The sequence below is a fragment of the Poeciliopsis prolifica genome, unplaced genomic scaffold (assembly GCF_027474105.1).
Source record: "Poeciliopsis prolifica strain line A6 unplaced genomic scaffold, Auburn_PproV2 SCAFFOLD073, whole genome shotgun sequence".
In the NCBI taxonomy this organism is placed as follows: Eukaryota; Metazoa; Chordata; class Actinopteri; order Cyprinodontiformes; family Poeciliidae; genus Poeciliopsis; species Poeciliopsis prolifica.
In genome coordinates this window covers 1446847-1462500 of record NW_026562448.1, presented here as the reverse complement: position 1 = coordinate 1462500, position 15654 = coordinate 1446847, and the positions used below count along the sequence as shown (strand labels likewise).

Sequence of the window (15654 nt, the reverse complement as noted above, 5' to 3'; positions counted from 1 at the left end):
CTCCTCTCTTTCCTCCCTCTCTCTTTTCTCCTCTCTTTTCTCCGTCTCTTTTCTCCCTCTCTTTTCTCCGTCTCTTTCCTCCGTCTCTTTCCTCCCTCTCTTTCCTCCGTCTCTTTCCTCCGTCTCTTTCCTCCCTCTCTCTTTTCTCCCTCTCTTTTCTCCCTCTCTTTTCTCCGTCTTTTCTCCCTCTCTTTCCTCCGTCTCTTTCCTCCGTCTCTTTTCTCCTCTTTCCTCCGTCTCTTTCCTCCCTCTCTTTCCTCCCTCTCTTTCCTCCGTCTCTTTTCTCCCTCTCTTTCCTCCCTCTCTTTCCTCCGTCTCTTTCCTCCCTCTCTTTCCTCCCTCTCTTTCCTCCGTCTCTTTTCTCCCTCTCTTTCCTCCGTCTCTTTCCTCCCTCTCTTTTCTCCGTCTCTTTTCTCCCTCTCTTTTCTCCCTCTCTTTTCTCCCTCTCTTTCCTCCCTCTCTTTTCTCCGTCTCTTTCCTCCGTCTCTTTCCTCCCTCTTTCCTCCGTCTCTTTTCTCCCTCTCTTTCCTCCGTCTCTTTTCTCCCTCTCTTTTCTCCCTCTCTTTTCTCCCTCTCTTTCCTCCGTCTCTTTCCTCCCTCTCTTTTCTCCCTCTCTTTCCTCCGTCTCTTTCCTCCCTCTTTCCTCCGTCTCTTTTCTCCCTCTCTTTTCTCCCTCTCTTTTCTCCTCTCTTTTCTCCCTCTCTTTCCTCCGTCTCTTTCCTCCCTCTCTTTTTTCCCTCTCTTTTCTCCCTCTCTTTTCTCCGTCTCTTTCCTCCCTCTCTTTCCTCCGTCTCTTTCCTCCGTCTCTTTCCTCCCTCTCTTTCCTCCCTCTCTTTCCTCCCTCTCTTTTCTCCGTCTCTTTTCTCACATGTCTGTTCGCTGTGATCCTGATATAAGATGAATGAGGCGCCTTGCATCAGTCGCCCCAAAGGTTACGGTTGCTTAACCTTTGGTTCGGACGCCTCCAGAACCAGATGCACCATTTTTCCATTTTGCGTGTGCCCAGAAGTTAGCATGTTAGCAGGAAGTGAACTGAGAGGACTCAGAGAAAGGATGAGAGGCGCGGCAGCGTAAAGCTGAGTCAGAGCTAACGGGCTCCCTGAGCTGCTCTGGAGAAGCTGCTGCTTCATCACCTCATGGAGGATTCCTCATAAACACAGCTGCTGCTGCAGCAGCGGAGGCTGCAGCAGCACAGCTGCTGCTCACACACATCGCATGAACACACAGCCATGTTTACATCTTCCAGTGAGCCACACAAACCCATGATTACGGTTTTATCTGCTCTGTCGCTGATGATAAAAGGACTTAAAGGATTTGTTAGCAAGCAAAGATTTAAACTGAAGCTTTTGAGGATGCAAACATCCCAAAGACTCCTGAATTACAGATTACACTCTGTTGGAAGTGAAGCTAATTATCAGCATTTTACAGATGCATCTCAATAAATGAAAATAAAAAATGTATTTACCTCAGTGATTTATTTGGAAAAAGTCAAACTCAAAGTATAAAGATCGATTACATTCAGGGCAACAAAATTAAAATGTGGTCCTTAAGTAAATCAGGGGAAAATCTCAGATTAAAATATGTCCATGTTTGGATTCACTCCTTCTGCATGACTTACTGCAGTAATGCAGCGTGTCATGGAGGCCGACGTTGCTTCAGGTGAATAGGAATTGCTTCACGTTCCTTTCAAAGCTGCAACTTTTGCAACAATTTCCTCCTTCCACTCAACTTTCTGTTAATGTGCCTGTATGAAGTAGTTTGTGAACAGCCAGCTTGTTAATGGCTTACCGTCCTTACAGAACGTTTGTGATATCTGATGTTGAGACAGAACTGTGATCAGTTTGAAATAATTTGACATTCTGCATTAAAAGTCCATTTTTGTTCATGTCATCTCATAACTTCCTGTTTCATTAAGCGTTTAATAAGTCATAATGATCACAAGTCACTGTTAGAATTCCTGAAAACGTCTCAGTTTTACAATCGGTTTGCTAAAATAAATGAACGTTTTAAAGATTTTCTAATTTTGTTAGTAATTTTGCTCCATAACTTCCGATGGGAAGGAAGTGGATTTTAAATGGAGCCTTGGTCAGAGCCTTGGGGAACTCCAGATGTGATAGAAATGGTTTTAACTGGTGAGGATTTGAAATTATAGAAGTAATAAAAAATGTTTTAAACTATTTTCAACCCTTTTTATTGTAGGATTTTCAGATTGTAGTGTCCTAGTTAAAGGCTGTAATGTAAACAAACTGATCCGCAGCTTTATTCTCAGTCATCTGCTCAGACAGGAAGACAGAGACACTTTTTAAGAAGTCGGTAAATGACTGTGCTGTCACCCACCCACTCCCACTCCGCTTATCTCTCCGCCGAGTCTGTTGCTGTGGTTTCTCATTGCGGAGCTCTCCTCCGCCGCCGCTCCACGCCGCGTCTCCTCCGCCGTCCTCCCTCCCTCCCTGCCCGCCTTCCCGTCGAGCCGCAGCCTTCCTCCCCGCCTCACCATGAGCCCGAGCCGCCTTCAACCTCCAGACTCATGTCGCGTCTCCTCGAAGGCGCCGCACTGCCGCACCGCCGCTCGGCTCCTCCGCAGCAGCGGCAGGAGCGGCAGCGGTAACCGCGCGGCAGATTCCGCTCCAGACGCAGCGGCTGCAGCCGTCACCGTCGTTTCCTCTTCACTTTATTTTCTTTTGGGATTATTTTTATCTTGGCTCGTCTTTTCTCCCGGACATGCTGTCGCCGGGCTGCCGGGGCCGCGGCCGCTCGGGCTGCTAGAGCCAGAGGAGGAGGAGGCGGTGGTGGTGTGGGGCGGGGGGCCCTGCCCTGCCCCGGCCCGGCCTGGCCCGGCCCGGCCCTGCCCCGGCCGGACTAGCGCTCCTCCAGCAGCATGAACCTCCACTCGGGCAGGGCGTCCGTGGCCATGCTGCGGATGATGGGCTGTGCTAACGGGCGCTCTGCGCGGCATCTGCTCCACAGTGACTGCGTGGTGGATGAGAAGACGGTGGTGCTCCAGAAGAAGGAGAATGAGGGCTTCGGCTTCGTCCTGCGCGGGGCCAAAGGTAGGAGATTCACTCCTTTATGGCTGCTTTTGTCAAGGATTCCTCTGCATGTCTGTTGGTGGCAGATTTAGTGAAATGCCAAATTCTGTTTATTCCGACTAATAACTTGCGGGCACAGCTGCTGTGTGCGTTGAAATCCAGATTATGACCCTAATTCTGTGCATGTCTGGCTGTTTGTGCATTAGAAGAGAAACAGCCTGAATGCGGCGCTGCACGTCAGCTGGACGTTTTCTGACATTAGAGCTTGTTAAACTCTGGACTCTGACATCCAGCTGCAGCAGGTGCTGCAGGTGCTGCAGCAGCATCTCCTGCCCTCCATGCATATGCATGTTTGTCTGTTTCACCACAGAACGCATTCCAGAAAAAGCGCCATAAGCCTTTTTCAGTTTGTGTCCGTAAATAACTTTACGCGCCGTGAATGCGCCCCGCAGAATGCGTGGCCGTGCGGTCAGGGCTGCACTTCTAAACAATTTCACCCGACAGTTACAACTTCCAGTGTTAACGACCAGCTTTAAAAGCTCATCAGGCAGTTTCACGGCCGGAAGCCGCGATGAATCGATTATTGAAATAATCGTAATCGGTTAGTCGTTAACCAAAGAGACCAACCCAATAAAGCTGCACAAAAAATACATGAACATTTTCATTGAAAAAAAAAAACTCATTTATCTTTAAATCTGTTCGAAACAAAAAGTTTTATTTTCACCTGCTTTAAATTCTGCCAGTAAAATTTGTTCAATTTTGAACTGGACCGGAAATTAATGAACTGTTCTGTTAATCCACACAGATTAGACCAATCTGATGTTCAAATGATTTCATGTTTTCTTTTACCTGCAGAAATGATAAAAGTCACTGCAGGATTAGTTATAACAGTTGTTATGAATTACCTGAATGCATAATAATTAATGCTGTTATTGTTATGTTTGTTTTCTTATCTTAAAATAATTTATTTGTATGTTTTCAATTTATTTCTAATACAAATACTTGAGAGAGTGAATGAAAATATGCAAATGTTCCACGTTTTAAATCTGATTTATTGTCATAATAATTGATAGTGATTGATTACTGAAATAATGATCAGCTGTAATTTATGTCCCTTCATCTACATTCAACTTGAATAAAGTTCTGATCCAAATCACAAACTATTGCTTGCTAACCCAGTTAATCTTTAGTGCTTCTCATCATCTTCCGGTTAAATCAATCTTGGAACAATTGGAGCACAAGAAGGCGTCGCATGCGATGCTGCAGCAGCATCTCATGCTCGGCTGCCACGTATCAGCTGCCATGCTTTCAAACTGCTGCTGCTCAGTCCAATGTTTACTCGTTAAACTGACTTTCTCTGTCTTTTTTGCATGCGGATGGTTTTGATCTTGACCAACTTGCTGAAGTATTGAATCACTGTGAAGATGTCAGATTAACTACTTTTCAGTTTCCCTGTTTTTGTGAAGCTTTGCAGCATTATGTGCCACTGACTCTTCAGAGCAGCCAAACTAGGAATGCATGATATTATCGACATCAGCCGATGTTAGGAATTTGTATCTGTGTCAGTCTGATAATTTAAACTGGGCTGGTATTAACAACATGAACAAGTCGTTTTATATCTGTAAAAACAGATTTTTCAGTAAAAATCTGTTTTATGTTGAAAGGGGGCGTGGTCGTGTGATATTCGTTTGGTCATGTGACCATGTGATTGGTGGGTTTTTGACTAAAGTCAGGAAGCAATGTCAGGTCGGTTGGGAAATATAGACAATATATCAGATACCAGATTTTCAGATGGGTGGGTTCCTGAACCAGAACCACCATCCATGTCGAGGTGAAGCAGCACTCCATGACATCAGCACAGAGGAGGCCTGCTGGCATGCAGCTCCTCCGGACACGATTGACACGTCCCTGTCCACCGTCCTCTCAGCCCCCCTCACAGCTCCTCAGTGCTTGTTGTGATACGAGAGGCAGATCCAGGCGGGTTGAGGCTCCAGCAGGCAGTGAGACGGGCTCTAAAAATAGCTGGTTGGAGCTGCTGCTGCTGCTGCTGCTGCTGCTGCTGCTGCTGCTGCTGCTGCTGCTGCTGCGGTTTCTACGACGTTTCTTGCCGTGTCATGATCTGTGTTGCGTTTCAGTACCGTGCGGCATCGGTGGATTGGTCGCCGCCTCTTCGATTCTGTGTTTTGTTGTTGCAGATGTTTGTGTTTTCTGGCTGAGGTGAGGAGGGATTTGCTCAGTAAAACCAGAGGAATGTTCCAGTCCATGTGACACACACTGACTCCCACCCTGGAGCAGCGGAGCCGGCCCCGCTCACTGGGCCGAGGCCGAACACACAAACATGCCCTGATGCTGGGCTGTCACATCCCCTCACATCCTCTTCCTCGCCCTGCATTACTACTCTCCTCTCTCTCTCACACACACACACACGCGCACACACACACAGAAACATCACTACGGTGTTAAGAAGCTCCCATGAGATCTTGGGATGCGCTCGCGGTGTGTGTCTCCCAGTAAGACGGTGAGTTATAGGAAGTGTCACTTGTCACCACTGGTTTCTCCCAGCCGCAGGATTCTGTAACCTCCCCGAGAGCGGGCGAGCGAAGGGGGGAGAGGGAGGGCCGGGTCGGGGCCGGTTCCACCCGGCAGGATGGATGGAGTTACTGTACTCACATCAGGACTTCTGGTGGCTTCTTTCCTCTTCTTAAAGCCGCAGGACTGAGAGTTTTGCTGGAGTTTTGCTTTGGAGTTTGATGAAGCTGAGGCAGATGTTGGGCGTCCAGATGTTCACAATCGAGTCGTTTAGAAAGCCGTGGCTGGTCGGCCTGAGCGCCACGTGATGCAGAAATCAGACCAACAGTTTCTCCTGGTGCTTAACAGTTAACCGGTTACTAAATTCTCTGGTTTTATTCAAACATAAACGGCTGATTACAAACTTATTTTTGTTTCATTTCATTGTTTTATTTCATTATCTCCATAATATATGAATAGTTCATGTAACATGCAAAAGAAATAATGAATGAAAAACAGTTCAGTAGAACTTTGGACCAATCAAATTGTCTTTCAATGACTTATCAAGGAGACAGAAGCAACAGGAAGGAGCTGCTTATGAACTGAATATCTCCATTAATGGCAGGAAATCCATCAGTGTTGGCTTCCAGATTTATCTGCACTCACTGAACGACCTTCCTGCGTCCTGCAGATCCATCCCTGCTCCGGAAAACCGTCCTGCCATCCTGCAAGCTGCAGGACGGCAGGCCTGCTGTTTGGTAGCCGTTTTACCAGAACCACCAGAGCAAAGAAAGAAAACGTTGAAGCTGTTATTCATGCAGGTCCTGAATTAAAATAACGATGCTGAAAAATTCTTGATTAAACTTTCTGTGAGGAATTCTGACCTCCTGCAAACGGGCCGATCCTGGAACCTTTAAATCAGATTCATCAGCAGAACGTTTACAGCAGCAGAGAATGAGATCTAATCTGTAAGAAGTTTAATCTCCAGTCTGCTGGATGTTAAATAAACTCAATTTATGGAAATAAAAACCTCTAATTTTATTGAAACACATTGGAAACTGAGTTAAATTACCTGGTTGTCATAGAAACAAGTGAATCTGGTCGTTTCCAGTCTTCACCATAGTTCAGGATTAGGTTGACCTCTGACCTTGACCTCAGTCCCTTTGTGCTGCAGCCGACACGCCCATCGAGGAGTTCACGCCCACTCCGGCCTTCCCGGCGCTGCAGTACCTGGAGTCGGTGGATGAGGGCGGTGTGGCCTGGCAGGCGGGGCTCCGGACGGGCGACTTCCTCATCGAGGTAGGAGCTTCCTGTTTACGTCTTCCTGCTGTTCGCTGAGCCTTCCTGCAGGAAAACTGATGGATTTAAATCCTCACGGTCCTAAACGTCCTGAAGATGAACGTTGGAAGCTTTTGAGCTTCATTGTTTGATTCTTTGGTCTCTTTCCAGTAATCTGGTTCTCCTGCCTGTAGACATGTGGGATTGTTCAGAGCTTTAGCAAAGGTTTTTACATTTGTTGTCCAAGTTTGGGTCTGAGTTTTTTGTAGTGTTGATTTTTTTAAATTTGCATTTTGAACTGATGAAAACGTTTGATAGAAATTCAAAATAACTTCCTCAGTTTCACAAAAAAGGTTTTTTACTCTCACTTGAGGTTGTATTTGGCTTTTCTGTCAAAGGCTAAAGTGTAGATGGAAACATATCTGCAGAATAAATCCTGATGTAGCAAACGCTTCCTCCTCGGCGCCGTACCAGAGGCACTACGCTCAGAAAGCCCAAACCTCGGAGCAGAACCTGTGTGGTCCATGCTGGTTTGCAACTTCTGCTTCTGGCCTCTTATTCATGCAAAGCGTCAAAATCTGATGAAATTACGATTCTGATTTTTTTTCTAAATCACTGTTGTTGCTGTAACAATGAAAAATGTTGTTGGATTTATCACTAGTCACTAAATGTAGCAACTGAGTTGCTAAGTCACCATGCTCTGCCAGTCTCTGCTGATGTTCTGACCTTATGACCTTTACAAAGGCCAGTCAATGGATGGATGGATGGATGGATGGATGATGGATGGATGGATGGATGGATGGATGGATGGATGGATGGATGGATGGATGGATGGATGGATGGATGGATGATGGATGGATGATGGATGGATGGATGGATGGATGGATGGATGGATGGATGGATGGATGGATGGATGGATGATGGATGGATGGATGGATGGATGGATGATGGATGATGGATGGATGATGGATGGATGGATGGATCTTTTAGTGGTGATGTATTTATTGTATTTATTGTAACTTTTAAGGATGTCTCCAGTTGTACGATCTTAATGTTGTGTGGATGTGAAATAATGTGAGAGCAACAGACAACCTCAGTTTCCCTATGGGATTAATAAAGTTTTTCTATTCTATTCTATTCTTTGCTCCATGATGGACTAAATACCTGCAACACTTTCATACAGAAACTGAAATCGCGTTTATTGGTTTTGTTTTCCTGTTTTATTGTGTAAACGTTGAAGATGTTCTTGTTTTCCATGAGCTCATCAGGTCAGTTTTTCTCCTGCTGGATAAAGTTGAAGCAGACCTAAGAAGTGGGCTGATGGTGAAGTGAGTGTTTGTGTTGTTCTGGACAGATGTGGCTCAGAAACCCTGAAGCAAACGCTCCGCCCCCCAGGAGCCATGATTACTGTGCGGCGCTGTGTGGTGTAAGCAGCTTTGATCTCTTTGGGGTTTTTATCTTGTAGTGCAGTTCGGATTTGTGTTGATTAAAATGACTTGAAGTAATCTTCAGCGCTGCAGCATTTCTGTGCTTCCAGAATGCGATGCTGCCGCTGAATGTGAGTCAGTAACGCAGCAGCAAAGCTGCAGATCGTATCACAGCTGCTACGTTAGTCCAGGAAAATCACGTCGTCTATTTCTGGCTCGCTTTTTTACACGGCTCCATAACGAGTGTGTGTGTGTGTGTGTGTGTGTGTGTGTGTGTGTGTGTGTGTGTGTGTGTGTGTGTGTGGTGTGTGTGTGTGTGTGTGCGTGTGTGTGTGTGTTAGCAGTGGTGAACTGGAGATTGGTTTGTTTTGTGTTTCTGCTAAATGGAGCATCAAATGAGGAGAAGCTGCTTCTGCGTCTGCAGCTCATCCTCAGTCAAATTTAAACTTCCTCCAATATTTCCCTGAGTCTCTCTCCCGTCATCGATTCGATCGGCTTCAGAACGAAGTGAGAACTGCTGATATGTTGCAGGACTGACGTGTTTCCAGAAAGCTTCCGAAGGCCTGAGAGGTTTGAAGCCCTGACAGCTGCACAGCCTGCAGCTCGTTAGCCATGCATGGATCATATTTTACATAAACATGAAACTCACGTCACAGCGAGCGCTGATTCTCTGCAGCCTCAGTTTCAGCTTTAAAATGCAGTTCATGTTTCTGTTTCATGGTCCCAGAAACACATGATGTCACTGTAAAGAAAGAGGAACAGGAAAAATAAGCATTAGAGTTTTTATGAATCATAGATACAGAAATGAAACCTAAACACACTAACAGGGATGTTCTGTCTTTTCCTGGAGTCGTGTTTCACATGCAGTCTCATTATTTTATTATGAGAAATTTAATGTGATGTTTTTCGACCTCCAACCAGAATAATGTGTTCATCTAATTCACAAATTCAGCAAAGTTCCTCAAAACAAACAGGATCTCTGTGTTTTCACACATTTAAATGACACATAATGGATTCATTTAGAGGAAATCAGGACAGAAAACGTTTGACTCTGATGTGTTTTTCTCTGAAAGTCTGTTTCTCTCAAACCAACAAACCCTTTGAGCAACTTGAACAAGAAAACCTCTGAAGACAACGAGGCAACTTCCTTCTTCACCAGATGGAAACAAAATGCAGGCGTCAGATTTTAGTGTCGGAGGATTTCTGGAGCCATTTCTCCTGCTAGCGCTAAGCTAGCACGTTTGTCTTGGTTTTCTTTACCCAGAATGCCCTGCACTGTAGTCCACTTCCTGCTTTTGGAGCAGGAAGTGGACTCCGCTCCGCTTTACGTTATGCATTCAAGCTGAATCAGAGTTCACCCAGACTGAGGTTTGGAGGACCAGAGGTCAGAGGTCGATTAGCATTCAAACCTTCACAAACGGACTAGACTTTCAAGACGAATGGCTTGAGTTGGCATAAATGGACTGAACAGAACCGAATCCTGAAAGTCCGGCGCTGAACCGTAAACCTGCTGGTTCATCCACATCATCCCAGTGAAAGTTGTTCAGTTTGTGGACAGACTGAGGCAGGATGCATCGTTTTATTGTTGCACAGTGAAACAATCTGCAAGAACAAGGAGAGTTTTATGGATCAAACCTTCCAGGTCCGGTTCCTCTGCAGCGGTTTGTGTGACGTGTCAAAGTTCAGCTCAGACATCGCAAATATTCTAAAGACAGTTTATATCAGAGTAAAGAGGTCCAGCAGTAAAGCAGCTCTTCCTGCTGTAAATAAACTGGATGTTTGCTCTTCGCTCCCCTTCTGCGACACTGAACTGCTGAAAGCTGAACCGCTGCAGCGCTGGGCCGAGCCAGCGTGGAAGTGGGCCGGGCCGGCGTGGAAGTGGGCCGGGCCAGCGTGGAAGTGGGCCGGGCCAGCGTGGAAGTGGGCCGAGCCAGCGTGGAAGTGGGCCGGGCCGGCGTGGAAGTGGGCGTCGTCCCGCTCTGTGGAGGTCAAGGCGATGCGGAGAGGCCGTTTCTGCTCTGACATGTCGGATCCGATGAGCGTCATCCTCTTCCAGTCCGGCAGCAGACGAGCAGCGGGGACAGATCTCTGAGAGGTGAACGCTGCGTCCTCGCCACATGTGCAGCTCTTCTGACCGTAACATTCTGGAAGTTGACAGATTTGAACTGATTTCTGCTCCATCGCCTCACAAACAAAGACAGAAATTCAGAAATGATTATGTATGTGAGCAGAGTTTAAAATGCAACAGAGAAATGTGACGTCCTGGGATGCAGCAGGTTCTGTACTTCCGCCCAGTGCAGCGCTGCATTTCTTCAGAGCCTTAATGCAGCCGGCGGATCGTTGTCGTTAATATCATCCGGGTTCCTGCAGAACCGGCTGCACATCTTCACACCTTTAGACTCTGAGTCAGCAACTGCTGAGGGTCATGATGGACAGGTGAAACATTTTCAGGCCTTAAAATTCAAAGGGATTTTTGCAGCATGAGAAGGACTGGAGGTGTTGAAGCCGAAAGGTCAGACGGCTGGTTTGTCTTTTCAGACAGTCTTTGGTCTGAAGTCACGTTTCTTCTGTTTAATGTCACTCAGGTTTATCAAAATGACTTCTTGATAAATTCTGGAATAATATTAACTTTTCCAAATATTCCAGGAAGGCTGAACAAATCGGTTTAGCCTTCCTGTTATCCACTGAAAGTCTCGCTCTCTCATTCAGCCTGAATGAACAGGAGCTTCTCCTTAAATAGCTTTTTGCTGCTGCATTGGAAAACATGCAGTTGTGAAAATATTAGTGACTTTTGTCGTGCTAATTCATCATTGACTCTTCAGCAAGAAACCTGCAAGAAATGTGATTTTATTTCTTTATTTGGTTTCTGGTCTTTGGAAACGTTTGAATCTCCTTCCTGTAAAAAATCCTGTTGAGTAAACAGTAAAACTCTGAGGCAGGTGAAGAGATATTGGTGATAAATGAAGGGACTAAACTGTACATTAAATATTGACTCTTTACCTTAAATGTTGGTATGTTTGTGTGAATGCTGCAGACACCAGCTGGTCTGCTCAAACCTGAACAGATCAAATGTTTGCAGAATGCATCCTCTGGTCTTTAAAACGCACTAATGTGCGCTGAAGTCACGCTAGCGGACAGAACATGCGTGGATCTGCTCTCTGCACAAGCGTGCAGCTTCAGCTGCGTGTTTCAGCGAGTGTTTTCGCTCTGGAGGTAGATGGAGCGAAGCACTTACAGCTTATATAACGCACAACTTTGGCCGAGAGAGGGAAGTGTGACCTGGGTACCATGCAGATGCATCTGCCTACCCATGCCTCCAGGTGTGTGTGTGTGTGTGGGGGTGTGTGTGGGTGTGTGTGTTCTCCCTGAGGACTCCCTGCACACCCCTGACTGTCAGTTGTGCAGTGAAGTAGCACAAGCTGCCCTCACAGGGAGGCCTTCCTGTGAGCCACTGCGTCTCATCCTGACGTTTCTGCTGAAGTTTAAGCTTTTCATAAAAGGTCTGGTTGCTTTTCACCAATCAGAATAAAGTCTCAGTCCTTCTGTTTGTCCAAGCATCACTTAAAGCTGATCCTTGCGCTGTTGTATTTTCAGTTTATTCACTTTGCAGTAAAACTTTCTGGCTCCAATGTGTCCCTCTGAATGCCTTAATATTATCTTAGAGATCAAATTAAAGCAGTTTTTATATTTGGCATTAAATTTTGCCAAATTCCCACAAAATCAACAGTTTCGTGCTAATTCATCATTTTAAGTTCATTTTCTGCAACAACGGTGAAAAACATCGGGTTTAATTGACTGCTTACTCCCACCTGCAGGTGGCAGTGTTTCATACTCAACATTAGTTCACAATAGAGTTTCAAAAGTCACATTTACTATCATGCATAAGCATAAATACTTTTATATTAGCGTCACAAAATCACTGATTTTGGTTGCAAAAAATACTCAGAAATAATCAAGACATTCTGCTGGGACTGATCAAGGTGAAAAGATGTTCAATATTTTAGATTTTATGAAACTTATTGAATGCACAGCTATTTATTACTGCTTTAGCTGTTTTTAAGAGGGTTCATGTACACCTCATGCATTCTGCAACATAATAACAGTCATGATCTTGATAAAACCTGAATGAAAGTGAGTTTTACCTTCCTGTGTTTTCCTGCTTTCTGTCTGATCTGTTCCTGTAAACCTGAGCTGCACTGATTGTCTCCATCTTTATGTTTTGAAGATGAGTTTATGATAATCTCAGCTAGTCTGGGATTATCATGATTGTCTGACTTTGAACAATAAAAGTGAAACTAACAGGAGTTTTAATCAGCTCCTCTGAATCATTTTTATTATGATTTTGTTTTTCTAATCAGAATCACTGATTTTCTGATGCTATTTGTTTTTTTCTGATTGATCTCATTAAATAATGTAAATATGGAAGAAAAAGATGAGAAAAAACAATCAGACATTTTAGATTTTTGAAGAACATAAAATAACTTTATTTCTGTCACATTTTGATCTCAGATGTTAACTTGACATGAGTAACGCTGAGGCAGAATAAGAAATACTGCCACCTGCTGTCTGGAGTTAGAATCACTTAAACCCAACATTTTATTTAACATTTTTGTAAAACATCAGCGACAAACACAAATTATGCTTTTAGGGATTTGTTGATATAATGTGAATCACATAAACTCTGGAGGGATTGATCGAACCCGGAGTTTCACTAGAGATGCACCAGTTGATCAATCGATCGGCTGATACTTGCATGTGAAACCGATCTGATCAATCGATCGGCTGATACTTGCATGTGAAACCGATCTGATCTGATCCCAGGTCAGTTTGCCTCTCAGATCTTTTAGACTGTCTAATAATTAGTTTTATTTGTTGTCTGCATGTTTTAGCCTCAGTGAAACCCTTTGTGTCACTAAGACGTTCAGCTTTAGTTGATGTTTTTATCTTTTCTAAATTTCATCTAAAAGCAAAAACCATGAAATCTGAAGTTAGTTCATAAAAAAGGATTTTGTGACATATTAGCATCTTCAGCAAACTTAAATGCATTTCTGGACAGTGTGAGGATTAAATCCTATTAAAAACATAATTTTCAGTTGGTCCAGATAAAGAAATGCATAATTTACCCCCAGAAACCAAAAGATGAATCTGTTTCATTTCTTCACTGATATGTGATGTTTATTCAGGTTCAGAGGAAATCCTGTTATAATTTTACTTTATTTTTTACCCCAAACCAAAAGCAGGACCAACAAATTGATTCATTTTTCATGTTTCTTGTGTTTTGCATATTAATTCACATGCAGACTGTCTGATTTACATCGTCATGGTTTCATCAGGGTTTGGTTTTTGAATGTGATTTTTTCATGAAGAGGCGTTTGGTGGCTCAGCATCTTCCTGCTGCTGCAGGCGGTTTGCTGCTGCTGCTGCTAGTGCTGCTGCTGCTGCTGCTGCTGCTGCTAGTGCTGCTGCTGCTAGTGCTGCTGCAGCTGCTGCTGCTGCTGGGATTACGGCCGCTGACCTTGACCCGGCGCCGCCCGACTGGACGCCACTTCCAGTCTGTCCACTGGGTCAGAGTCCAAATCTGTTGTCCTGTTCAGCAGCACCAGTGGATCTGGTCTGAGTTAAACACAATAAAACAAGCTTCTTTTATTGCCTCATCGTTGTTAGTTAGTTCATATTTAGAACCATAATCCTGAATATTGGATGAAAGCAGCAGATGATGCGTTTTTGGTGCAGATTTCTGGTTCTGTCTGATCCGCTGAAGAAGCTGTTTGCATTCATGAATTCATCAGCGCCAGACAATCAGCTGATGCTGTTAAAGTCAAACTGGCATGACTAATGAGGCGGCTAATGAATCAGTCAGCTTGGACCATGCATGTGCATTTTAATCACGTCTGTCTCAGACCTGCGTCTTGTTTTACAAGTGACGCTCGTTTCATCTGCGGCTGTTTTACATCCTGATGTTTGGCTCTTCACTTCTTCAACAGGCAAAACGTTTCTGTCAGGTTTTAGTTTGAGTTTATTTAATAAAACCAATAAAAGCCTGGTGACATAAAGAGCTGAGTGGTTTTATATTTGCAGACAGGATGTTGCGTTGATGTTCAGTTTACCTTTATGCAGTTTGATGTGGATCAGAACTTCTTGCAGCTTCCTGAGGGAAACTCGGAGCTTCTCCTCAGGAGGAGCAGCAGGCGTCGGATGTTTCCAACCCGTTTCACCAAATCTTTCCATCAAAATTACTTCTGAAAGCAGAAACTAAAATGCATCAAATATTTTTTATAAAAGTCGTGAAAATTTAAGCATCTTCATTCCTCAAATTCTGCTGAACAATATTTTAAACTATAATAATAATCTAAAGATCAAACATGAAGCTCTCAGCTCTAGTTTGGCCCAACATTTCAAAGAATTAAACCTTAAATAATGTTAAATTTATGCATCTTCTTATTTTAATTTGTAACACCTCTGAGAATGTAAACCCTGAGCTGCTCAGAGAGAAAAACCTTCCAGAAAAGTTTATATCAAATCCATTTTCTGCTCTGAATTCAGATATTTTCCACATTTCTCCCCTGAGTCGATTTAAAATGGATTTTGAGCAGGTGTTTTGTTTTCGTGTTTTAAATCCAGTTACTTGTGGAGTTCTGCCTGGCGGCGTTCTGGGTCCTCCTCTGTTCACGCTCCCACTCTGATCAGCCATGAGACAACAAAACATATTTTATCACTTTGTCTTTTTAAATCCTATTAAAAATGTACCTAAACGTTTCAAACTTTCATCAGCTCTGACCTTTGACCTCTTGGCCGCTCTGACGTTGGGCTGAATCTGCTGCCATGTTTTCCTCCCCACATAATGATGAATGTCAGATGGATTTGACCTTTGACCCTTCCCAGGCTGACGTTGGCAGCAGTTCCTGCTCTGGCAGAAGTGATGATGTTGATGGATTCGTTTTAAACAGTGAAACGTTTCGTGTCGTATTTTAGTTTCTCGCCTCTTGAAGGCGAGACGATCAGAAGAGTTTCAGCTCTTCTGTGCTGCAGACGGTTTAGCTCTGACAGCTGTATGATGTCATCATGTTTCCGTCTCAGTGGGCGTGATGTCACAGGGTCTGAGTTCTTTAATCGACCTCCAGCAGGAAGCCCGGTTCTGCTCCACCAGCAGCGCCGAGCGCCGCCTTCCCCACTAACCCACTGAAATCACATGGTTCTTAAAAATACCACAGAAATAATTTATTTATGGGCACAAAGAGCAGCGGCGGCGCTGGCAGAGCTGCAACCTCCGCGCAGGTTGCAGGGAAAACACGGCAGCGGAACAGACGCTCCGGATCCGGGTCGACCCGGTTCCCAGCAGCAGCTCACTTTGCACCACTTTGCATTTTCAGGACTGAAAATGCAAAGTGGAACAAAACAATGCAGTTTACCAG

The 15654-nt window shown here is 44.5% G+C and overlaps 1 pseudogene; it reads left to right on the top strand.

The window, feature by feature from the left end:
• Positions 1 to 15654, top strand: part of LOC129352159 (SH3 and multiple ankyrin repeat domains protein 2-like) — a 161197-nt pseudogene that overhangs the window by 119361 nt on the left and 26182 nt on the right.